We start from the raw sequence: 27,291 nt of genomic DNA, 5'->3' as shown, positions 1-27,291 counted from the left end.
TCCAGGGAAGGCATGGCTCGGCAGTTCGGGCTGGACTGTTCCCATGAGGCACAGGGTCAGACTGATTTGCTTATAGCCATGTCTGAACTGGGGTGGCAGAGTGGGCTAAAGAACGGTGGTGGATCAAACCCAGATCTTTTGACTGGGTGTGAGTGTTTGATTGGTTCGGATGCTCCGTCCATCACCACCCCCTTTTGTACCGCTTTGGCCACCATAAGTGTGGCAGGGTATGCTCAGACGTGAGTCCCTTGCTCATTTTGCCACTGGATTCAAGCAAGCCGGGCTGAAGATGGCTGGAATGCCAGAAACCGGTCCTCGGAAGCGTGTTTCCGGTCCAGGGAAGGCATGGCTCGGCAGTTCGGGCTGGACTGTTCCCATGAGGCACAGGGTCAGACTGATTTGCATATAACCATGTCTGAACTGGGGTGGCAGAGTGGGCTAAAGAACGGTGGTGGATCAAACCCAGATCTTTTTACTGGGTGTGAGTGTTTGATTGGTTCGGATGCTCCGTCCATCACCACCCCCTTCTGTACCGCTTTGGCCACCGTAAGTGTGGCAGGGTATGCTCAGACGTGAGTCCCTTGCTCACTTTGCCACTGGATTCAAGCAAGCCGGGCTGAAGATGGCTGGAATGCCAGAAACCGGTCCTCGGAAGCTTGTTTCCGGTCCAGGGAAGGCATGGCTCGGCAGTTCGGGCTGGACTGTTCCCATGAGGCACAGGGTCAGACTGATTTGCATATAGCCATGTCTGAACTGGGGTGGCAGAGTGGGCTAAGGAACGGTGGTGGATCAAATCCAGATCTTTTGACTGGGTGTGAGTGTTTGATTGGTTCGGATGCTCCGTCCATCACCACCCCCTTTTGTACCGCTTTGGCCGCCATAAGTGTGGCAGGGTATGCTCAGACGTGAGTCCCTTGCTCACTTTGCCACTGGATTCAAGCAAGCCGGGCTGAAGATGGCTGGAATGTCAGAAACCGGTCCTCGGAAGCTTGTTTCCGGTCCAGGGAAGGCATGGCTCTGCAGTTCGGGCTGGACTGTTCCCATGAGGCACAGGGTCAGACTGATTTGCATATAGCCATGTCTGAACTGGGGTGGCAGAGTGGGCTAAAGAACGGTGGTGGATCAAACCCAGATCTTTTGACTGGGTGTGAGTGTTTGATTGGTTCGGATGCTCCGCCCATCACCACCCCCTTTTGTACCGCTTTGGCCGCCACAAGTGTACCCCCTTTTGTACCGCTTTGGCCGCCACAAGTGTGGCAGGGTATGCTCAGACGTGAGTCCCTTGCTCACTTTTCCACTGGATTCAAGCAAGCCGGGCTGAAGATGGCTGGAATGCCAGAAACCTGGCCTCGGAAGCTTGTTTCCGGTCCAGGGAAGGCATGGCTCGGCAGTTCGGGCTGGACTGTTCCCATGAGGCACAGGGTCAGACTGATTTGCATATAGCCATGTATGAACTGGGGTGGCAGAGTGGGCTAAAGAACGGTGGTGGATCAAACCCAGATCTTTTTACTGGGTGTGAGTGTTTGATTGGTTCGGATGCTCCGTCCATCACCACCCCCTTTTGTACCGCTTTGGCCACCATAAGTGTGGCAGGGTATGCTCAGACGTGAGTCCCTTGCTCACTTTGCCACTGGATTCAAGCAAGCCGGGCTGAAGATGACTGGAATGCCAGAAACCGGTCCTCGGAAGCTTGTTTCCGGTCCAGGGAAGGCATGGCTCGGCAGTTCGGGCTGGGCTGTTCCCATGAGGCACAGGGTCAGACTGATTTGCATATAGCCATGTCTGAACTGGGGTGGCAGAGTGGGCTAAAGAACGGTGGTGGATCAAACCCAGATCTTTTGACTGGGTGTGAGTGTTTGATTGGTTCGGATGCTCCGTCCATCACCACCCCCTTTTGTACCGCTTTGGCCGCCATAAGTGTGGCAGGGTATGCTCAGACGTGAGTCCCTTGCTCACTTTGCCACTGGATTCAAGCAAGCCAGGCTGAAGATGGCTGGAATGCCAGAAACCGGTCCTCGGAAGCTTGTTTCCGGTCCAGGGAAGGCATGGCTCGGCAGTTCGGGCTGGACTGTTCCCATGAGGCACAGGGTCAGACTGATTTGCATATAGCCATGTCTGAACTGGGGTGGCAGAGTGGGCTAAAGAACGGTGGTGGATCAAACCCAGATCTTTTGACTGGGTGTGAGTGTTTGATTGGTTCGGATGCTCCGTCCATCACCACCCCCTTTTGTACCGCTTTGGCCGCCGTAAGTGTGGCAGGGTATGCTCAGACGTGAGTCCCTTGCTCACTTTGCCACTGGATTCAAGCAAGCCGGGCTGAAGATGGCTGGAATGCCAGAAACCGGTCCTCGGAAGCTTGTTTCCGGTCCAGGGAAGGCATGGCTCGGCAGTTCGGGCTGGACTGTTCCCATGAGGCACAGGGTCAGACTGATTTGCATATAGCCATGTCTGAACTGGGGTGGCAGAGTGGGCTAAAGAACGGTGGTGGATCAAACCCAGATCTTTTGACTGGGTGTGAGTGTTTGATTGGCTCGGATGCTCCGTCCATCACCACCCCCTTTTGTACCGCTTTGGCCGCCATAAGTGTGGCAAGGTATGCTCAGACGTGAGTCCCTTGCTCACTTTGCCACTGGATTCAAGCAAGCCGGGCTGAAGATGGCTGGAATGCCAGAAACCGGTCCTCGGAAGCTTGTTTCCGGTCCAGGGAAGGCATGGCTCTGCAGTTCGGGCTGGACTGTTCCCATGAGGCACAGGGTCAGACTGATTTGCATATAGCCATGTCTGAACTGGGGTGGCAGAGTGGGCTAAAGAACGGTGGTGGATCAAACCCAGATCTTTTGACTGGGTGTGAGTGTTTGATTGGTTCGGATGCTCCTTCCATCACCACCCCCTTTTGTACCGCTTTGGCCGCCATAAGTGTGGCAGGGTATGCTCAGACGTGAGTCCCTTGCTCACTTTGCCTCTGGATTCAAGCAAGCCGGTCTGAAGATGGTTGGAATGCCAGAAACCGGTCCTCGGTAGCTTGTTTCCGGTCCAGGGAAGGCATGGCTTTGCAGTTCGGGCTGGACTGTTCCCATGAGGCACAGGGTCAGACTGATTTGCATATAACCATGTCTGAACTGGGGTGGCAGAGTGGGCTAAAGAACGGTGGTGGATCAAACCCAGATCTTTTGACTGGGTGTGAGTGTTTGATTGGTTCGGATGCTCCGTCCATCACCACCCCCTTTTGTACCGCTTTGGCCACCATAAGTGTGGCAGGGTATGCTCAGACGTGAGTCCCTTGCTCACTTTGCCACTGTATTCAAGCAAGCCGGGCTGAAGATGGCTGGAATGCCAGAAACCGGTCCTCGGAAGCTTGTTTGCGGTCCAGGGAAGGCATGGCTCGGCAGTTCGGGCTGGACTGTTCCCATGAGGCACAGGGTCAGACTGATTTGCATATAGCCATGTCTGAACTGGGGTGGCAGAGTGGGCTAAAGAACGGTGGTGGATCAAACCCAGATCTTTTGACTGTGTGTGAGTGTTTGATTGGTTCGGATGCTCCGTCCATCACCACCCCCTTTTGTACCGCTTTGGCCGCCATAAGTGTGGCAGGGTATGCTCAGACGTGAGTCCCTTGCTCACTTTGCCACTGGATTCAAGCAAGCCGGGCTGAAGATGGCTGGAATGCCAGAAACCGGTCATCGGAAGCTTGTTTCCGGTCCAGGGAAGGCATGGCTCGGCAGTACGGGCTGGACTGTTCCCATGAGGCACAGGGTCAGACTGATTTGCATATAGCCATGTCTGAACTGGGGTGGCAGAGTGGGCTAAAGAACGGTGGTGGATCAAACCCAGATCTCTTGACTGGGTGTGAGTGTTTGATTGGTTCGGATGCTCCGTCCATCACCACCCCTTTTTGTACCGCTTTGGCCGCCATAAGTGTGGCAGGGTATGCTCAGACGTGAGTCCCTTGCTCACTTTGCCACTGGATTCAAGCAAGCCGGGCTGAAGATGGCTGGAATGCCAGAAACCGGTCCTCGGAAGCTTGTTTCCGGTCCAGGGAAGGCATGGCTCGGCAGTTCGGGCTGGACTGTTCCCATGAGGCACAGGGTCAGACTGATTTGCATATAGCCATGTCTGAACTGGGGAGGCAGAGTGGGCTAAAGAATGGTGGTGGATCAAACCCAGATCTTTTGACTGGGTGTGAGTGTTTGATTGGTTCGGATGCTCCGTCCATCACCACCCCCTTTTGTACCGCTTTGGCCGCCATAAGTGTGGCAGGGTATGCTCAGACGTGAGTCCCTTGCTCACTTTGCCACTGTATTCAAGCAAGCCGGGCTGAAGATGGTTGGAATGCCAGAAACCGGTCCTCTGAAGCTTGTTTCCGGTCCAGGGAAGGCATGGCTCGGCAGTTCGAGCTGGACTGTTCCCATGAGGCACAGGGTCAGACTGATTTGCATATAACCATGTCTGAACTGGGGTGGCAGAGTGGGCTAAAGAACGGTGGTGGATCAAACCCAGATCTTTTGACTGGGTGTGAGTGTTTGATTGGTTCGGATGCTCCGTCCATCACCACCCCCTTTTGTACCGCTTTGGCCGCCATAAGTGTGGCAGGGTGTGCTCAGACGTGAGTCCCTTGCTCACTTTGCCACTGGATTCAAGCAAGCCGGGCTGAAGATGGCTTGAATGCCAGAAACCGGTCCTCGGAAGCTTGTTTCCGATCCAGGGAAGGCATGGCTCGGCAGTTCGGGCTGGACTGTTCTCATGAGGCAGAGGGTCAGACTGATTTGCATATAGCCATGTCTGAACTGGGGTGGCAGAGTGGGCTAAAGAACGGTGGTGGATCAAACCCAGATCTTTTGACTGGGTGTGAGTGTTTGATTGGTTCGGACGCTCTGTCCATCACCACCCCCTTTTGTACCGCTTTGGCCGCCATAAGTGTGGCAGGGTATGCTCAGACGTGAGTCCCTTGCTCACTTTGCCACTGGATTCAAGCAAGCCGGGCTGAAGATGGCTGGAATGCCAGAAACCGGTCCTCGGAAGCTTGTTTCCGGTCCAGGGAAGGCATGGCTCGGCAGTTCGGGCTGGACTGTTCCCATGAGGCACAGGGTCAGACTGATTTGCATATAGCCATGTCTGAACTGGTTTGGCAGAGTGGGCTAAAGAACGGTGGTGGATCAAACCCAGATCTTTTGACTGGGTGTGAGTGTTTGATTGGTTCGGATGCTCCGTCCATCATCACCCCCTTTTGTACCGCTTTGGCCGCCATAAGTGTGGCAGGGTATGCTCAGACGTGAGTCCCTTGCTCACTTTGCCACTGGATTCAAGCAAGCCGGGCTGAAGATGGCTGGAATGCCAGAAACCGGTCCTCGGAAGCTTGTTTCCGGTCCAGGGAAGGCATGGCTCGGCAGTTCGGGCTGGACTGTTCCCATGAGGCACAGGGTCAGACTGATTTGCATATAGCCATGTCTGAACTGGGGTGGCAGAGTGGGCTAAAGAACGGTGGTGGATCAAACCCAGATCTTTTGACTGGGTGTAAGTGTTTGATTGGTTCGGATGCTCCGTCCATCACCACCCCCTTTTGTACCACATTTTCCAGATGTGTCACGTTGAAAATAACCCACAGCATGGCGTTGGCTTTGCGCTGCCGCTGCGTCACAAAAGTGACTCAACTGTGGTGCAAATGTGGCATACAGGGCACGTAAATCTGCCCCCCGGAGCTCAGGGAAGCGGTCAGTTGTTTCTTCCTGCGCTGAACGCAGCGAGGCTCGCTGTATCCCACACTGTCCTGCTAAGAGCTGGGGAACATTTGGTTGTTCTCTCGCCCGATTTTTAAACACTTGGTTTTACTCTTGCCTGATTTTTAAACCTTGTACATTGCCCCCTGCCCCCTACCTGCGTTTTTGCACAGCGCTTAGCGCACTAAGCTTGCCACCTCAGGACTTTGACCTCAGCCCCAGTCCACCGCGGCAGGAGCTGTTTGAGTGGAGGGCGGGGCCAAACCATTTCAAAACTCAGAGATTGTGGTCGCGCTGCGGAGCTCAGGGAAGCGGTCAGTTGTTTCTTCCTGTGCTGAACGCAGCGAGGCTCGCAGTATTCCACACTGTCCTGCTAAGAGCTGGGGAACATTTGGTTGTACTCTCGCCCGATTTTTAAACACTTGGTTTTATTCTCGCCCAATTTTTAAACCTTGTACATTGCCTCCCCTGCCCCCCTACCTGCGTTTTTGCACAGTGCTTAGCGCACTAAGCTTGTCACCTCAGGACTTTGACCTCAGCCCGGTCCACCGCGGCAGGAGCCGTTTGAGTGGAGGGCGGGGCCAAACCATTTAAAAACTCAGGGATTTTGGTCGCGCTGCGGAGCTCAGGGAAGCGGTCAGTTGTTTCTTCCTGCGCTGAGCGCAGCGAGGCTCACTGTATCCCACACTGTCCTGCTAAGAGCTGGGGAACATTTGGTTGTACTCTCGCCCAATTTTTAAACAATTGGTTTTACTCTAGTCCGATTTTTAAATCTTGTACATTGCCCCCCTGCCCCCCTACCTGTGTTTTTGCACAGCGCTTAGCGCACTAAGCTTGCCACCTCAGGACTTTGACCTTAGCCCTGGTCCACCGCGGCAATAGCCATTTGAGTGGAGGGCGGGGCCAAACCATTTAAAAACTCCGGGATTGTGGTCGCGCTGAGGAGCTCAGGGAAGCGGTCATTTGTTTCTTCCTGCGCTGAACACAGCGAGGCTCGCTGTATCCCGCACTGTCCTGCTAAGAGCTGGGTAACATTTGGTTGAACTCTCGCCCGATTTTTAAACACTTGGTTTTACTCTCGTCCGATTTTTAAACCTTGTACATTGCCCCCTTGCCCCCCTACCTGGGTATTTGCACAGCGCTTAGCGCACTAAGCTTGCCACCTCAGGACTTTGACCTCAGCCCCGGTCCACCGCGGCAGGAGCCGTTTGAGTGGAGTGTGGGGCAAACCATTTAAAAACTCAGGGATTGTGGTCACGCTGCGGAGCTCAGGGAAGCGGTCAGTTGTTTCTTCCTGCGCTGAACGCAGAGAGGCTCGCTTTATCCCACACTGTCCTGCTAAGAGCTGGGGAACATTTGGTTGTACTGTCGCCCGAATTTTAAACACTTGGTTTAACTCTTGCCCGATTTTTAAACCTTGTACATTGCCCTCCTGCCCCCCTACCTGTGTTTTTGCACAGCGCTTAGCGCACTAAGCTTGCCACCTCAGGACTTGGCCCTCAGCCCCGGCCGGGGCCAAATTTCCCTCTCCTGCCAATCAGACCACTCGATGGGGGGAGAGAAAGAGGAGGGTCGGATTCTGGACACTCCCTATATCAGGAACAGAGGTTGGAGGACGCGTAGCGGACACGCGCAGCGGGCGCGCCGCTAGCGCGCTGAAGGCCACCAAAGGAAAGCCCGTCTGCGCCCGTCCGTGACTTTCCGGGACCAGGGGCCAGGAACCCTGCCCCCAAACCGGCACTCCCGAGAAGAGTCCTAACCTATACCAGATCAGAGCTTCTGAAGGGAAAGGATACTGTCTCTCAGCAGTGTCAGCAACTGGTAAACATAGAACAAGTGCTGTACTGTCCTGTGTGTGGGTTCAAGGGAGATACTAGGAACTATAATAGGCTTGAAACAGATGCAGAAACAACTAAATGGAAAATAGTCAAAATCGGACTAATTAACAGCAGATCCCTACCCAAACATGCGCTGGAAATCAAGCTACTACTGGAAGAAGAGCGCCTGCAGCTTCAGATTATCCTTCTCTGCAACAAGCTCCTTCACGGGAGGGCTAATCTATAGGCCCCCGGGACCCTCCACCAGGTTCCTGGACTCAGCCCCAGACCAACTGGCCAGTTTGCTCATGGAGAAAAACGCCATAACGGTGTTAGGTGATTTCAACCTCCACCTGGATGATCTGCATGACTCCTGTGCTAAGAGGTGCCTAACCGATATGGAAGCCTTACAGCTCCCACAATTGGTCCCCTCCGCCACACATGGGAAAAGACACCTCTTAGACCCCATTTTTTCAAATGACCAAAGACTAAAAGTATCAGACCCAGTCTGGATGCCATGGACAATCATGCCTTGATTCCATTTCAACTCCAGATCCCTATTACAGTACCAAACAAAACACATATAGTTATAGGACGGAAATGGCCCAAAAGTGTACCGGAGGACTGGATCTGTGATCTGGAATCCTCTACACCCCTCGAAACCAAAGATCTGTATGAGGCACACAGGAACTGGCATACATGGATAAACAGCTCCATCAACAGAAACTTCAGGAAGCCAGGCCCCTTATCTCATAAAAACACCAACCGATCCTCCTGGTTATCTCCTACACTAGTTCAGCTGAAAAAAGACTGTAAAAAACTAGAACGAGAGTGGAGGAAGTCCTATGACCCCGAATTAAAAACAACTTATAGAGTCGCCATACGGTGCTATCAAACAAGCGTCCGGAAAGCACAGGCCATCTTCTATGAAGAAAGAATTGCCAAATCCTCTAATTCTTCAAGGGAACTCTTCAAGATTGTAAAAACCCTCACTAGCTCAGTTCAAGAGCCCAACAGCCCAGAACACTCCAGAGAGAGGTGCAATGGGTTGGCAACCTTTTTTACAAACAAAATTGAAACTATTTACAATTCTTTCCAGCCCAAATCCCCAGGGCTGTTGGGAAACTCCCCCCTTCCTTTCCCGAATCTCAGACCTCAGTCCCGTGGGATGGACCAGTCCTCATGACTATCCCCCCCATAAATTCAGATCAGGTATCCGCATTACTAAAAAAAATCAAATCAGGCTCTCCTTTAGACCCAGCGCCTCCCAACATTCTCGCCCAAGGTGGGGAATCCGTCACCACTCAATTGAGGAACCTTATCAATCTTTCGTTTGAAGAGGGCGTGGTTCCAAAGGAATGGAAGCACGCCATTATCAAACCTCTGCTGAAAAAGCCACACATGGATTCAGCTGAACTATCTAACTATCGTCCAATATCTCTCCTGCCAATAGTTGGCTATATCGCGGAAAAACATGTGAACTCTGCAATCTCCACCTTCCTCGAAAACAATAAAGTGATCCACCAAACACAATTGGGGTTCAGACCCAAGCATAGTACCGAGTCAGCACTGTTAGTGGTCACTGAAAAACTTAAAGCCATCTTAGATCAGGGAAAAATGGCCACTGTGGTGCTCCTCGATCTTAGCGCCGCATTTGATACGGTTGACCACACAATGTTAACACAGAGAATGGAAGAGGTGGGTATAATAGGAACAGCAAAAGAATGGGTGTCCTCCTTTCTGAGTGATAGGTCATTCCAGTGTGTGGAGGGTGCGTTCAAGTCCGATCCCTTCCCAGCACCTTGGGGAGTGCCTCAGGGCTCATCCCTGAGCCCTACCCTTTTCAACATTTACCTCAGTCCACTAGCCCTGATCATTCAAGAATTTGGTATCTCCGTCGTGTCATACGCGGATGATACACAATTTGTTTTTTCAATCTCAGACTCCCTGCACTCTGACCTCCAACAGCTTGTCTCCTGCCTCGAGAAAATCGGATCCTGGATGGCAGACTGTAAACTTAAGTTGAACGGTGATAAAACAGAGCTGATGATTCTGGGTAACAACCCTAATCCCCACATGGACATCCCATGGCCTGCCAGCTGGTGATCACCTCCCTCACCCAAACCGGCCATAAAAAATCTTGGCATGTGGCTAGATAAAAATATCACAATGGAGATACAGGCCAAAAAGCTATCCTGTACCTGTTCTGGGATACTACGTCTGCTGAGGAAGATCATGCCTCTACTCCCAGAAGATGGTAAGAAAACAGTGGTCCAGGCCTTGGTGGTTTGGAGGCTGGACTACGGTAACGCCCTCTTTTTCGGTTCCCCGAAATATGTAGTCAACCGTCTTCAAGTTGTCCAAAATGCTGCAGCACAGCTACTATTAAACATACCCAGACGTCAGTCAGTTAAACCCAGACTGAAGGAACTGCACTGGCTTCCCCTTCAAGCCAGAATTAAATTCAAATCCCTCAACCTGGCTCATCGTGCTATGCATGGAAAGGGTCCGGCACTCATTCAAAACCTGGTCACCCACTACACTCCCCAACGACAACTCAGGTCAAGCTCAAAGTTCCTCATGAAGAGTACTGTAATCAAAAGAGCCAGATGGGGGGGAAGGTCTTTTCCCATCTGATACCTATGCTCTGGAACAGTCTAGATCCCAACATTCGATCTATCCAAGAAGAAACTCAGTTCAGAAAAAAAACTTAAGACCTGGCTCTTTTCACTGGACTAGTCCCCTTTTCCTGTTATTCTGCTCCCTTAGCGCTGAGATGCCCAAGGGTAGTCACGCGCTCTACAAATCCCATAAACATAAACATAAACATGCGTCTGTGACATATCCACACTGCTCCACACCAATGTTACGTAACACATCACACAACTCTGATACTGAGCAGTATATGAAAATTAAACTGGGGTCTGATGTTGTGTCAGCCCCTCCCCTGCCTGTGCAGAAATGTCATGAAATGATCTTTTCTCCCTTTAGATACATATTCATGATTCACACCTGCACTGTCATTTCACTTTTTACTACAACAGAACAACAGGATGGCAGTGGATTTGATTACTGATTGTGGATGGACCATGATGAATTCAAAATGGCTGCCAAATACTTCCTGTGATGTATTTCCTGTCTCCCACTTCCTGTATAACATCTCCTGTATGATATAATGTGTTCCGGGTCATTTTCGGAGGTTATGGCGCAAAATCGTAAGTTCCGGTGCCACGGCGTAATGCGCGTGCACGTAAACTATGCTCCGGATCCGGAAACTACGTTTTCGGGACGCAAATTCCGAAAATAAACTGGAACACATAATTTCATACAGGCAATGTTATACAGGAAGTAGGAGACAGGAAATACATCACAGGAAGTAGTTGGCAGCCATTTTGTGGTCATCCTCTATCACTGATCAGAGTCTCAGGCATCCTGCTGCTTTCATCTTATTTCCCCATAATTGCTGAGGAGTATGAGGAGAGGGGGTGCTCGAGAAATATCCTCAGCTATATGGGGACCCTGAGCACCAGCTGAGCACTGCAGCCCAGGCCAGGCTATGGGCCAACATCGCCAAGCGCTACAGTGCAGTGGGAGTGTCCACCAGGAGTGCTAGGGCGTGCCGCAAGCTTTGGGAGGACCTAAAGCGCTGGGCCCGTCACAAGGCTACGGAGCTGGCTGGCCTGTCTTCCCAGCACCATGTGCATCGTCCTCGCCTCTCCCCACTGTACAGTAGGGTCCTGCGAGCAGCTTGGCCGACCCTCCATGCTCATCTGGAGGAGCATGAGCAGCAGGGACCATTTGCAATATGTGTCTGGGAGTATGATGTGAGTGAAACAGTGCTGTGCCATTGTGTGTGATGAAGGACAGCCGCCTGAAACTGAACTCGGACAAGACGGAAGTCCTCATCCTGGGGTCTTCGCCCTCCGCCTGGGATGACTCCTGGTGGCCCCCAGCCCTGGGCACCGCACCCAAGCCAACTGACCACGCACGCAACCTGGGCTTCATCCGGGACCCCTCCCTCTCGATGACCAGACAAGTCAACGCCGTCTCCTCATCGTGCTTCAACACCCTGCATATGCTTCGCAAGATCTTCCGCTGGATCCCGACCGAGACCAGGAAGACTGTCACCCAGGCACTCGTCACCAGCCGACTGGACTACGGAAACGCCCTCAACGCCGGAACCACAGCCAAGCTACAGAAAAGACTCCAGCGCATCCAGAACGCCTCCACCCGACTCATCCTGGATGTCCCCCGACGCAGCCACATCTCCAGCCACCTGAGGAACCTGCACTGGCTCCCCGTCGACAAGAGGATCACGTTCCGGCTCCTCACCCACGCACACAAGTCTCTCCACGACCTGGGCCCCAAGTACCTCAACGACCGCCTGACCTTCTACACGCCCACCCGCCAGCTACGGTCCACCAGCCTCGCCCTCGCAGCCGTACCACGCATCCGAAGAGCCAGCGCCGGAGGAAGATCCTTCTCTTACCTGGCTGCCAAGACTTGGAACTAACTCCCCATCCACCTTCGGCTGACCCAGGACCATCTCGCCTTCAGGAAACAACTCAAGACCTGGCTGTTCGAGCAGTAGCATACCCCTCCCCCAAGCGCCTTGAGACCCTCCCGGGTGAGTAGTGCGCTATACAAATGGCATGATTGATTGATTGATTGATTGATTGTCCCATGCCTACATTCATCAATTCCGTGTCCAAGCAGCAGTCACCAAGATTAAAGAATCACACTGTGGCATATGGACTGTACAGGGCAGAGTGCATTTTGGGAGTTGTAGTTACTTCATGACAACTGGGTAAATGAGTCACACTCTTGCATTCATATTGAATTCTGCTCTGCCAGCATCACTGCCATTTAACCAAATAAATCATAACTGATGTGTGCATTGGATGAGCTATGGTACAGAGACTGTCCAGTGTGTGCATGGCAGGCAATAGGGTATTGGATGTTGTGATTCGCATTGCACCTGTAGAGTTGGGTTCCAATTGAGACAGATCATCATGTGCCATGAAGTCAAGACAGACTTTGAGATCCTTGCATCACTCGTAAGTAATGTTCCCTCTAATTTTTTTCCTCTGTGTGCGGCAGTGGAGGGCCTCTGTGCGCTGCAACCATGGCTATGTGCGCCAGGAACCAAACCATGCGTGTCTGCGGCGCCAAATGGCACTCAAAAAGTTTACTTTAAAAAGTGAAAAGATGGTGCATTTTCACACATACAGTGCCACAATAAGGGTCTTAAGGGCAGTTTGCAAATGGGATAAGCACGCCATGACATGAATTGGTTACACTGCCGCACACATGAATTGGTTACACTGGCAAGTACACTTCAAGTTTAGAAAAGCACAAGACTTCAATGGTGGTACCATCATAGGATTTTAATAAATATTCTTAACTGGAGCACAGTTCATTGGGTGGAGAAATGTCCCCGTGCTCTCTCTGCCCGGCCTTTCCTTCTGTACCCCTCGCTGCCCTGTGTCTCTGCCCAGTTTTCCCTTCTGTTCCCCTCGCTGCCCCTGTGCCTCTCTGCCCGTTCTGCCTTCTGTTCTAAGCTGCCCCTATATTTCTGTATTCTGTATTTTGCCTCTGTGCCATTAGTTTTTTGTGCCTGTCTGCCCTTTATGCAACTCGTTTTTCCCTCATTTTTGTGCCCCTTTTGCCTTCTGTTCCACTTGTTTTTCCCTCATTTTTTGTGCCTTTCTGCCCTCTGTTCCACTCGTTTTCCTTTGTTTTTTGTGCCTTTCTGCCCTCTGTTCCACTAGTTTTTTGTGCCTTTCTGCCCTCTGTTCCACTTCATTTTCCCCTCGTTTTTTGTGCACTTCTGCCCTCTGTTCCAATAGTTTTTTGTGCCGTTCTGACCTCTGTTCCACTTCTTTTTCTCCTTGTTTTTTGTGCCCTTCTGCCCTCTGTTCCACTCGTTACTTGTGCCTTTGTGCCCTCTGTTCAAATCGTTTTTTGTGCCCTTCTGCCCTCTGTTACAATCGTTTTTTGTGCCCTTCTGCCCTCTGTTCAACTCGTTTTTTGTGCCTTTCTGCCCTCTGTTCCACTTGTTTTTGTGCCCTTCTGCCCTCTGTTCCACTCGTTTTTTGTGCCTTTCTGCCCTATGTCCCACTCGTTTTTTGTGCCTTTCTGCCCTCTTGCCTTCTGTTCCGCTCGTTTCCCCAGCCGCTGTGGCCTTTTGTTTAGGTATCGCTGTTAATCAGAGCCCCTTCACGGGCTCCGATTAACAGCAATAATTAAACAAAAGGCCACAGTCTGCCCCGCGCTTTACTAACAAAAGCGTAGAGACAGTTTCCAAACACAGCGCGTACTTTAGCACACGCTGTGTTTGGAAACTGACTACCAGCCGCACAGCAGACATAGAACAGCCAGGGGGCATGGGCCTGTCTTGTGGTTCTGAAAAATATGGATCCGTAATAGTACCGGACTCGAAAATAAAAACTTCGTCGAAATAGGACGAATTTGGTATCAAAAGACCGAGAATGACGAGTACATCAAGTACATGTATTTTTCGGCATATTCGAGTGACGATTTCACCTCGAAATCGTCATTTACCTTCTAAACCCTTAGCTGCATGTTGCCCTCTACATAGGCCTTAATCCAGTTGAATTTGATTCCACAAGGACACATACTCCTTAATCGACTTCTTCCTGACCCCAGTACAAGTTAGAACCAATGCCCCAGGCCGAGCTCGTTAGGTCAGTTCCCTCCCAGTGGCCGAGCAAGATAGCATCTAGGCCCAACCGGCCATAAAGCCATTTCAGCGCGCACACCTGCCATATCTCGCTCACATCTTTCTCCACTCCTTTTCCTCACTTATTTTATGATGGGGAGGTGACCGTTTTTATTAGGGGTCCAGCGATATCTGATGAAATGTTGGGCCTTGCCGGATGATTTGTTACGAGCAGCACGACGTGAAATATGTACATGCCATCATGACTCTGCTTTTCTTTTGTAATCAGTAACCATAAATGAAATACCACGAATCCAAGGAATGTATTGCTCAAGGCTGAATATTAGGTATAAGAAGAGAAGCCTGACTCTGTGAAAGTGTGCAGTCTCCTGAATATACTTGTATCGTACTTCTAGGACCCTGTCACCTTGGTTGCAGCCAATAAACGAATCTTTGACTTCACCTGGAAGACTCTGAAGTTTCTGTAGGTCTGACTCAGGAGAACCCGAGGTCTCTGGTGTGTTGATCCCCTGGCACCGCTGGGTTACCGGTTCGGTACCGGTTCTTAAAAACCCAGTACCTCATTTGGCGCCCAGCGTTTGGGGCGATTCCAGTGGTACCAATCAGCCTGAAGATCGTGAGGAGCTTCGTGTGAAAATTCCGGAGGAGGGCCCACCACCTCATCGACCCCTGCATGTCGACGTGGTCCGAAGGTCTTTACTACGAGGTTCCCCGCTTCCCGACGGCTACAAGGACTGCTGCCCTGGCTATCGCCCTGATGTTGGACCCTTGAAATTTTCGGTAGAGCGAAACGCTGAGAGGAGTCTTCTGGTGAAGCCATCGATATTTTCAGTTAAGTATAAGTGGAACGTCTCCCAGTCCTTAGTTGGACTTACTTTGTGGTATCTTGGAGATACATAAAGGTTTTTTATTGGTTCTTGCAAGCACCATAACCGAAGGACTCGTGTATTCACGAGAAATATCGTAATCGATAAATCCTTTGAAGTTTTGGAACTAGACTAGAGAGTGAGGATGCCTAGTCTTAGACTCGGGAATTGGTTTTGTCTTGGTAGTAATAATAGGGACTCCCGATTGGAGGACTCGTGTCCGGTTCCTCCAGTTGGAACTCCGACTTACGAGCTGTACGTTAAACATGGGGTAGGCCCCATCGTTTACAACGAGGTATGGATTAAATACACTAGGAAAGATGGTGTTTTAAAATGGCCCCAATATGGTAGCTTTGATTCTGAAATTTTAGACAACCTCGAAGTTAAGCTCTTCAAAAAGAAAGCCCGGCCGGCGATGTTTGACTCTTTCCGCATATGGCGCAAAGAAGCCAAACAAAAAGAAATTAAATTAGCTAAGAAAAATAAGAGAGAAGGGGGACTTTCAGTAATGCAAGCTGCCGTGCAGTTTAAAGATAATGAGGAAGAGCAGATAAATGAGCGATTGCACAGGCAACGTAAAATGGCAATAGATAAGTGCTATCCAGTTTTGCCGTCTCTTCAGCAAGGGACAGCAAAAGAGCGTGAAAAAGACCAATTAATGTCGCAATTGTTAACTTCGCCACCCCCCTATGCGCAGAATGCTACAGCACCCCCGCAACCTTTTGTTGCACAAGCTGCGCCTCTGGCTCTTCCACAGCACCCACCAGCTGTTCTTCAGCTGGCTCCTACTTCTTCGGTGCAGCCTCCTCCAGGCCCACCGACCACTTCTGCTTCATCTATGTCTTCTACGATTTTGCCTACTGTACTTTCTACAACTCCTAATGCCCCTTCTATGATTTTGCCTAGTACCACATCTATTATTCCTCATACCTCTTCTGCCATCTCTGCACCCGCCTCATCTCACCCCGTTCTTTCATCTGTTTGTTCTTCCGTTTCACCTTCCCTTCGGCAGAAAATGGCCAGCACTGTTACTAATCTTCTTTTACCGCTTTTCGGGTCGCCTGCTACGACCCCTAACATAGGAAGAAGACAGTTGCGAAGTCAACTGCCCGATTATCAAGAGAGAGATTCCCTGAATAGTTTAGCTCGGAAATGGGTCATGGACACTGCAAAATATGATTTACAGTCTGTCATGGAAGTTTTTCCTCAATGGGAAACAGCGACACAGAGATATGTGTTCGAACAGATGTGTGTTTTTCTTTGCGAGGATTTAGAAGACAATGATCAGGATTGCCTCCCACAAGAGATGTGTCGTATAAGGTTTAAGTTTAGTCTGGGTATGATTGTAGGTCCCGATGTAGAAAAAGCAGTTGAAATGCTATTATCATATCGAAGTAAGGGAAGTAGTTCTGGGTCACCATCGGAATCCAGTGCATCTAGTAGGAAAAAGGCACGACAATACCCTATGAGAGAAGTTCCCCCACAATGGAGAGAGGGTGACGCGACAGCTGTCCCACCTGTCCTGCCCCACTTTCACCGCGTATGGGTACATGTTCCATGGAAGCGAGCTGAAGTTTTAGCACTCAAACAAACACTACCAGATCCGCGTAAAAATCCTGCAGGGTACTATAAAGAATTGTCGCAAACTGCTGGATCATGTATAATGAATTTGGCCGATATCGATATGTTATTCGGGAACGTTGTTCCACAGCCTTTATGGGGAAAAATTCGTCATGTAGATCATGACCAGGAATTAGGTGACACGTGGGCTAATATTACTGCTGCAGATGCACGACAAGTTGGTGGTGCCAAGCCTGAGCCTCTGATAGCGGAACTACCTGGTAGAATAGTAGATTACATGAAAACAATAATGCCTGCAATACGCGTAAATTGGGATAAGTTATCTGCATGCAAGCAAAAGAAAGAAGAGACTGTTTCAGACTTCTTCACCAGATTTGAAGAAACATTCATTGACCACAGCGGTCAAGATATGACCACAGAAGGTGGCCAGAGATTGTTTGTCGATAAATTTGTGCACAATCTACTTCCAGACTTGTGTAGAAAATTGAAAGATTCGGAAAGTTCTTGGGCAGTCTCATCTTCAGCCCAGATATTAGCTACCGCACAGTACTACGAGAATAGAGACAAGGATGAGAAAGATAAAGTAGAGAAGAAAACTAGAGAACTCAAAACGAAGGTTTTGCTACAGCAAGCCTATCCGCCACGAGGTGGTGGTAATAAAAATAATAATGGTCAGAATAACTACCAGAACACTTTTCAGCAGCCTCAGAGAAACTTGCAGAGATTCGATTACAATCAAAACCGCGTAGGTCCCAACCAGTGTTTATACTGCAAACAAGAGGGTCATTACAAATATGACTTCCTGCCCTACCACAACGTGCGAATGGAATTTCTGGCGTAAGAGGTCGTGGTAGTCAGTAAGCGCCTAGAGGTAGAGGGCGTGGAAACGCCCCTCAGGACGCACGTCCCCTTCCACCACAAAACTCTATGAACAGGTTTGACCAGCAAAATAACGTATCTGACAGGACAGCTCAATACTACGTTGACGAGTATTACACAGAAAATGAGCAGTGGGAGAGTAATGATTGCTAGGACAGCCTAAGACAAGGAGAGGGAGTTTTTTCAGTTCCAGTAGATCAGAGTGGACCTTACGTTGAGGTGATTACATCGGGTGTGTCAGAACCTTTTCTGTTGGATACTGGTGCTACAAAGAGTTCTATTATGCACTCCAAACTCCCTGGCGCACCTTTGTCTGGCGAAATGAACGTTTCCGTAGGTTTTTCTGGCGCCCCGGTTAGAAATCCGATTTCTGACCCTTTATCTCTTTCTGTTGGTCCTTGTGAATTCGAAGCACCCCTTATTTTGACAACAGGTTGTGGTGAAAATTTGCTAGGATTAGATTTGCTAAAAAGATTGTATGCGACTTTGTACTGTTCTCCCTCAGGAGTACAACTGACTTTAGGTAAGAAAGTGGTTTCTCCCATGTATTTGTCGAGAAATACGCTTCCAGCAGAATTGGCACTCCTTCCGGATATTCTTTGGGCAACTGGTCCGAATGATGTAGGTCTTTTAGAAATTCCACCATATGTTGTAACATTAAAGTCGAATGTCAAAATGCCACGAGTTCCCCAATACAGAATATCCAATGAGGGCGAAAAAGCTTTGCTAGCGATTGTTTACGAGTTAATTGAGAAAGACGTAATTGAAGAAACACGAGGCAATGTTTGCAATAGTCCTGTTCTGCCTGTTTTAAAACGAACTGACCCTTCCCAGCCACCTGTGTATAGATTCGTGATTGATCTTAGGGAAGTAAATAAGATAGTGGTGCCACAATTCCCAGTTGTCCCCGACATTACAACATTATTGACTATGATTCCAGCCTCTGCATCCTGGTTTTCGGTGATTGACCTGAAGAATGCTTTCTTCAGTATCCCGATTGCTGAGGAAAGCAGGGATATTTTTTCCTTTAGCTTAGGTGGTCGCAGTTTCCGCTTTAAACGCGCTCCTCAAGGCTACTGTGAAAGCCCCTCAATATACAGTCAAGCTCTGAAAAGTCAGCTCGACGCAATGGTTTTGCCCAAAGGTTCCACTCTCGTACAGTACGTGGACGATTTGCTCATAGCCGCGGATACTGAGAAAATATGTAAAATGGCCACGTTGACATTACTGCGTCATCTATGTGATCTGCATCACAAGGTGTCACTTTCCAAGCTCCAATATTGCCGACAAGAAGTGACCTACTTAGGTCATCTCTTATCGAAGGAGGGAAGGAAACTGACCCCAGAAAGAATTCAGGCAATAGCAAAATTAAATGTGCCAAGAACGCAGAGAGAAGTACGCGCTTTCTTGGGCATTACATCGTACTGTAGACAGTGGATTCCAAATTTTTCGTTATTAGCCAAACCCTTATTGGCACTAACGTGTACAAATACACCCAATCCCATTCCTTGGTCTGATGAGTGTCAGAAAAGTTTTCTCGAATTACGCACAGCATTATGTTCGGCCCCTGTGTTAGGTAACCCCAACTACAGTAAACCTTTCACATTATATGTCCACGAGAAGGAGGGCTGTGCATTGTCTGTGCTGACTCAGTTATACGGAGATAGACAACGGCCATGCGCCTATTTTTCGTCAACTTTGGATCCGGTAGCACGAGCATTGCCAAGTTGTCTAAGGGCCACAGCAGCAGCAGCTGTTTCTATTCGACAGTCTGCAGGTCTAGTAATGAATAATACACTAATCGTGATGGTCCCGCATGCAGTAGACACATTGTTAAATAGGACCAAGACACAGCACTTAACTAGTGCTCGACTGTCCAGTTATGAATTGACGCTACTAGCAAGCCATGTGCGCATCAAAAGGTGCAGTACCCTGAACATAGCCACATTGTTACCAATTGCTGAGGAATCGGATGCTTCAGAACAGCACGATTGTTTCCTCAGAACGGAGGAAGAGACGAAAGGGAGAGTTGACCTATTCGATACTCCTCTCGCCGAATGTGATGGTACATTATGGGTGGATGGTTCATGCTTTAAACTCCCAAATGGTAACGTGACTACAGCATATGCTGTCACAACTTTGCACACAATCGTTGAAACTGCGCGAATACCACACGGTTCAGCTCAAGCCGCTGAACTCGTGGCATTAACGAGAGCATGTGTGTTATCCAAAGGAATGAGAGTGACTGTCTATACCGACAGTCAGTATGCTTTTGGAGTGGCTCACAGTTTTGGACGATTGTGGAGAGAACGTGGGTTCCTGACTTCGCATGGAGCTAAGATTCAGCATGGTCAGTTGGTGAATGAGCTTCTTGAATCACTGACGTTGCCCCTGAAAGTAGCGATCGTGAAGTGTAGTGCACACAAGAAAGTGATTGATGATGTTGGTCGTGGAAATGCATTTGCTGATGAAACTGCTAAGGATACGGCAAAGAATATGATGAGCCGAATGTATGTTGCGAGCCCAGAAAGATGGACTGGTGATGTTGGAATATGTGAAGACACGATAGAAAGTGTGAAGTCCATCCAAGCTGAGGCCACGGAGAAAGAGTTAAGCATGTGGAGAGAAAGTACAGGGAGAATGGATGCAAATGGTTGTTGGATTGAATCGACAGAGCAACAGAGATGGTTGTTACCCGATGCATATGTGCCTGCAGTGGTTACAATGGCTCATGGGATGGCCCATATCAGCGCGAAAGGGATTTGCGAGTTGTTGGCCCCAGTGTGGAAGAATTCAGGGATTCCCAAGTGTGCAGAGAATGTTGTCAAGAATTGCATGGTATGTCTGAAGCACAATCCTGGTAGGGGAACCCCAACTCCAGCTGGTCATTTTGCACCTCCTACGTACCCGTTCGAGGTTTTGCAGCTAGATTTCATACACATGGAGAGGTGCAACAACTTAAAATATGTGCTCGTGGTTGTTTGTGCCTTCTCAAGATGGGTAGAAGCCTATCCCCTAAGGGACAATACCGCCTTGTCCACAGCGAAAGCCCTTGTGAAAGAGTTCTTCCCCAGATTCGGAATGCCTAGAATGGTCTGGTCGGACAACGGAAGTGAATTTGTGGGTTGTGTGATGAAACGAGTGTGTGAAGGGCTAGGCATTAGTCAGAAGTTCCACGCTGCAAATCACCCCCAATCAGCTGGATTAGTGGAATGTTACAATGGCACGCTTAAACTTAAATTGGCCAAAATCCAAGCGAGCACAGGTCTTAAATGGCCTGACGCTCTACCCTTAGCACTCCTATCCACCAGAATGACTGTGCACTCGCGAATGAAACTCAGCCCCTATGAAATAATCTTTGGTCGGCCAGCCAACATATGGGGAGTGCCTAGGCCCACGAAGTTTAGCGAGCTGCAACACCCCATTTTGCTCGACTATCTGTATGAATTGACGGCTAAATTGCGTGTTTTATATCAACAGGTCCACAACACCTTGCCTCCGATCTCTGAGACACCAGGTCACTCCATTGACCCTGGCTCCTGGGTGTTGGTCAAGAATTTCCAGAGGACAAGAAACGACCAGCCCAGATGGACCGGACCTCACCTCGTCCTCCTGTCTACAAGGTCGACCGTTAAAGTGGAAGGGAAAGCCAATTGGGTCCACGGGATCCATTGTAAGAAGATACCCTTCCCTCTGCCACATGACCAATGGGTCCGGACAGGAGGCACTGACTCAGAGCGCACAACTAATGAACGTGTAAAGGAAGCTAAACGTGATTGTGACAGTGAGAACATTTTTCAAGAAACTACGCCGCCATCAGAACAATTGAACTCTGTGGAACCTGAGCTACTATTTCCGGACCAGACAATAACCGGGAAAAGACGCTATAATTTACGACCGAGAAAAACAGACTAAAGTAAAAGTGATGATCCGAGAGAAAAACCTGTGGACTAATAAAAAATAAGTTTTTTTCCCAAAATGCTATTTTTGAAAGTACAGATTCTCCCATCTAGGTAACTTGCTTATTTTTGTTTTTTCGAACCGCCATCCGGGTTCCGCTGCTAGGGTCGCGGTTGATTAAAGACTTTTGGGTGCAGCTGACAACAATAGGTTGCTGGTTCCAGTTGGTCGAAGGGAGCCACCCTAGACTGACGGAAGCATCCCTTAGCAGAAACAACCTACCGCCGCGGGCAGCACCTTAGAGAGGATGGAGTTTCCTGATGTGGAGAGAACTGCCAAACAAATGAACTTTAAGCAGAGACTTTTGAAAGCAATGAGAAAGAAATTTTTTATAATAATGTGTATTTTTATGCTATTTAGCGTAATGGTGTTTTTAATAAGCTATGTTCTATTCTCTTTTCATGTGACATTCACGCCCACTACATCACCCATACCTCCCCCTACTGTTTCCTCTCATTCTTTCCACTCTTTGCCTGACCACGAATCAAATAGGAGATTAGAGTTCATTAATAACTCCTTCGTTCAGCTATTACACCAACACCAACTTGTAATGAACACAACCAACTGTTGGGTGTGTGGTCTCATGCCCCACACCACGGATAGAGGTATCCCCTATTTGGTCCTGCCATTTAGTCGCAATGGGTCAGTATGGGCATATAGAACAATGTTCATATATGCACGAGAAATCCAACCCCTACGTTCGGTAAAAGACAACCTCAAGACTAGCGCCCTAGTCAAGGGTATAGTTGACATGATCAAGGTAGTAACTTCTTACGAAGATACCCCGGATGATGAGATACTTGCATATGTAGGTTGGAATGTGACCGGATATGGCACTACAGTAAGTGAGAAACAGCAAGCCAAGAGATCGTCCCCAATCTGGATCGTACCCCATCAAGGTCACCTGTGTCTGCAAGGTATTGGTAGGAATCCCAGAGCTCAGCTAGGGAAGAGTGTCTGTACAGAAACGTACGTTTTTGGATCTCAGACTTCCCCTGCCTTTTTAGCCGCAAAGGGTACTTATTTTATCTGCCATGATAGAGCCTATACATGGTTGCCCCCTGACTTCTCGGGCTCATGTTTTGTTTCATTCCTGTTACCTCCCACCTACACAGCAGCGGCGGATTACCATCGGACAAGGGTAGTTCGAGGTGTTTTGAGTAAAGAAGACACTGCGGGTCAAGAATTTGGTGACTTTGCAATGGGTGTTCTGCCGTTCTGGGGAGCCATGGTTAACAGCAGAAACATAAGGCAATTGACAAGGGTAGTTGAATCCACCGTGATTGAAACTGCTGGTGCCCTTAGTAACCTGACTGCTGAGCTCCAGTCGGACCGACTGATGACCCTTCAGAACCGGGTCGCTTTGGATGTAATACTTGCGGACCGGGGTGGAGTATGCAAATTGATCCAGTCCAGTTGTTGCATTTTCATTCCAGATAATGCTCCAACAGTGTACGGGGCCATCTCCAGACTACATAAGATTTCCGAAAATATTCATGTGGATAAAGGAGATTGGTCATTAATGGGATGGTTCTGGGGACTGATATCTGCCTGGGGATGGAAAATTCTGATGGTCATTGGGATGGTCTTAGCCATTCTTTTCCTGTTCTGTCTATGTATACAGTGTGCTCCTGCAATATGTGGCCTCTGTGCTACATCATGTGTAAGGAAGCCTGTGTCAAGACATGAACTCAGCACTAGAATGATGTTGCAGCAACATCTCAATGACTTTAGGAATATAGATCTGGACTCAGATTAACATGAGGATAGATTAATTGCCTATGTAAGGGCAAAAGGAGGGTCTGTGGTTCTGAAAAATATGGATCCGTAATAGTACCGGACTCGAAAATAAAAACTTCGTCGAAATAGGACGAATTTGGTATCAAAAGACCGAGAATGACGAGTACATCAAGTACATGTATTTTTCGGCATATTCGAGTGACGATTTCACCTCGAAATCGTCATTTACCTTCTAAACCCTTAGCTGCATGTTGCCCTCTACATAGGCCTTAATCCAGTTGAATTTGATTCCACAAGGACACATACTCCTTAATCGACTTCTTCCTGACCCCAGTACAAGTTAGAACCATTGCCCCAGGCCGAGCTCGTTAGGTCAGTTCCCTCCCAGTGGCCGAGCAAGATAGCATCTAGGCCCAACCGGCCATAAAGCCATTTCAGCGCGCACACCTGCCATATCTCGCTCACATCTTTCTCCACTCCTTTTCCTCACTTATTTTATGATGGGGAGGTGACCGTTTTTATTAGGGGTCCAGCGATATCTGATGAAATGTTGGGCCTTGCCGGATGATTTGTTACGAGCAGCACGACGTGAAATATGTACATGCCATCATGACTCTGCTTTTCTTTTGTAATCAGTAACCATAAATGAAATACCACGAATCCAAGGAATGTATTGCTCAAGGCTGAATATTAGGTATAAGAAGAGAAGCCTGACTCTGTGAAAGTGTGCAGTCTCCTGAATATACTTGTATCGTACTTCTAGGACCCTGTCACCTTGGTTGCAGCCAATAAACGAATCTTTGACTTCACCTGGAAGACTCTGAAGTTTCTGTAGGTCTGACTCAGGAGAACCCGAGGTCTCTGGTGTGTTGATCCCCTGGCACCGCTGGGTTACCGGTTCGGTACCGGTTCTTAAAAACCCAGTACCTCAGTCTCACCCTCCTGCAGAAGAGCCCTGGCTGCCACCAGCCAAGGGTGCCAGGAGGCATGGTTCACCCTCTCACCCTCCTGCAAGAGAGCCCTGTCTGGCACCAGCCAAGGGTGATAGGGGCCCACGTGGGCTCAGGCCGCACAGCAGACATAGAACAGCCAGGGGGCATGGTTCACCCTCTCACCCTCCTGCAGAAGAGTCCTGGCTGGCACTAGCCAAGAGTGCCACGGGGCATGGTTCACCCTCTCACCCTCCTGCAGAAGAGTCCTGTATGGCAACAGCCAAGAGTGCAAGGGGCCCACGTGGGCTCAGGCCGCACAGCAGACATAGAACTGCCAGGGGGCATGGTTCACCCTCTCACCCTCCTGCAGAAGAGTCCTGGCTGGCACTAGCCAAGAGTGCCACGGGCAGGGTTCACCCTCTCACCCTCCTGCAGAAGAGTCCTGGCTGGCATCAGCCAAGACTGCAAGGGGCCCACGTGGGCCCATGCAGACTTAGAACAGATGCACACATCAGCCCCAGAGGTTGGAGCAGAAATGTGAACTCTTCGACAAGCCTTCATACATCACTTCTCTGTGACTTCGGATGTTTAATCTCACTTTAATTAGAAAAGGAAAATGCTTCCAGAGTGCGCTCTCCTCCCTTCTGAGGACAGATGCCTTGTGCCTGCAGAGGAAGGTGCATAAGTGTCAAACAATAGCAGAAGCCGAAAGCATGGGTGCCTGTGACACACTGTGCATGCATAAGTGTCTCTGGCACACTGTGCATGCATAAGTGTCTCTGGGACGCGGTGCATGCATAAGTGTCTCTTAACATAGAATATATGAGAGGAGCAAGAACCATTTTGGGATTGGATGCCAGAGGTGAAGGTACTTATGTGGTTGGATTACTAACGGATATAGGGGTGTGGAGGAGTGTTTTTTATGAGACCAGAAGGTGGGACAGAACGGGATGTTCTGGCAAGAAAGGTGGTTTGGAAAGAGGAGAGTATTTGAGTGGGGTCCACATTGTGGCAGCCAGTGAGGTTAGGTGGGTGATACCAGAGAATATTCAAGTTAGCAGGCTGGTGTACTTAATGGCAGTCCATATACTATTTTCTGGTCCTGACTGAGCGAAGTAGTCCGACACTTTTTTAGACTGGGAAAATAACCGCTAAAAACTTGAAACCGTACGTAATCACCACCTACTGGAAATAGATGTCATCTCATTGTTATTGTTTTTTAGTTTTCACCTGCACAGTCAGTCCTTGCGAAATCGCTTGTATGTTTCCCTCTTGCTATCTGCCCATGTCTGTCTCCTGACCTCATCCTCAACCCTCCCCTCTCGCATCAAAAACCACAGGCCTGCCAAGTATCACGCATTAGGAGTGACACTAACGCATTTCAGTGTGGTGATCCGCATCACCGCACTGAAATGCAAAGTCACGCATAATTTACATAGTGCCTCCTAAGACTTCAAGCCCCATACTAGCACTGCTAATCACGGAGCATTATAGCAAACTGAAGCTGTAGTGGCAGCGCGCCCTGGAGCTGATCCCGGCAGGCTTGGGAGCTGCTGCGACAATGTAACAATCATTCTATTCGGACACAGCGCGAGGGCGCAGGACGTAACTTCCTGCTCCCGCCCGATCGATGCGACGTGAGCGGGTAGTTCTTGGGAAGGATGCAGATCCTGGGAAGTAAATTAAGGGAGGCTGCCTGCAGTGGGAATGAGCGTGCTGTTAATTCAGGATTTGTTTTTCAATATGTAAACCCTGTGTACTGACCCACCAAACCAACCCCACGTACCGCGGCGGCCGCTGGAACCCAGAGCACACCCGTTAATGTGCATGTCCGGGCGGCATGCTTTGCTCCGAGAACCGTTGTCACCACGGCGGAGCTCACGGTTGGCGCCGGAATCATGGTGGTCGGCTGGCTGGTGGCAGCACTACGTATAATTGCATCTGCTGCTGCCGGGCCGCCTGAGCTGTGTAGCTAAATTATGGCATCCCCCCGCCGGCTAATAATTATTTCCGAACCTGGCCGACGAGCGTCAAGAAATTGAATCAGCCCACGTGCACCATTCGGCCAGAACAGCACCACGAGCCAGTGTTACAGTAGAGGCAGCGAAGGTAGGTGCTGCAGGAAGTTGATGCTTTGTTTGCAGTATGTTTAACTGCACAGCGGGGGCAGACAATATCTCACGCGACCGGGAGTGGGACACAGCCCACTCGGCCGCGGCACCACCAGCCGGGATCAGCTGCCCAGTAACATGATGATCAGTGCCTGAGAAAAACAGGTAATGTATTAACTAAAAATCCTCAATTACATATAAGTTGCTGTTGCAGTCCTGAGCTATGTGCACTTTTATTTCTGGTGCTTTCCGATGTTTGTTTCCTCCCTCAGCCTATGCCCCAGCCCGGGCCCCCAATAATTGCTGCAGTCGGCTGGCAATACTAAAACTCTCCTTCAACACGTCCTCCATGTCCGGGAGAGGCTGAGCAGGTGATGTTTAGCTCAGGCCCACCTCTCACAAACACGGCTAAGAAGGGACAGCAAATCTAGCAATTTTTAACACAATCCATACAGGTTTGAAGTTCTCTAATTCACAAAAAGGTTCTAATTATTACACAAAATACAAATATGCATGCCACTGACCGGTTCTGCATTCAGAGGTCTTCACCAGCAATACGACTAGGGAGAGACTGAATTTTATACTGTACAGCAGCTGAGAGTGCATGCTGTTGGCTGACCCAATGAGTGTGACTCACAAAGAGCCAAACTTCTCAAGGACAGCGGCAGCTACATTTTTTTTCCTTACCTAGGTTGTGCAGTGTAGTGTTATGACCTTACTAGAGAAAATGTAAGTCGTTATTAAATGAATGCTACCACAGGGATTTATCACAGCAGAGATGTCCTATAACCCTGTTGAAAGCACTTGAATGTACCAATGATACACTGCATATTTCCCAAATTATGATCAGTTTACAAGGGCACTAGCTTAGTGCCCTTCAATTTCTGTGATTTGTAGCAGTTTTAAGATTTTCTTAGTTTCTTCTTGCTCAAATGAGTGTCATTTCTGAAATGTACATGTTTCCCTCATCTATACTGCATGCTTTTGC

The sequence above is a fragment of the Lissotriton helveticus genome, chromosome 11 (assembly GCF_964261635.1).
Source record: "Lissotriton helveticus chromosome 11, aLisHel1.1, whole genome shotgun sequence".
NCBI lineage: Eukaryota > Metazoa > Chordata > Amphibia > Caudata > Salamandridae > Lissotriton > Lissotriton helveticus.
This window is presented reverse-complemented; position numbering follows the sequence as displayed.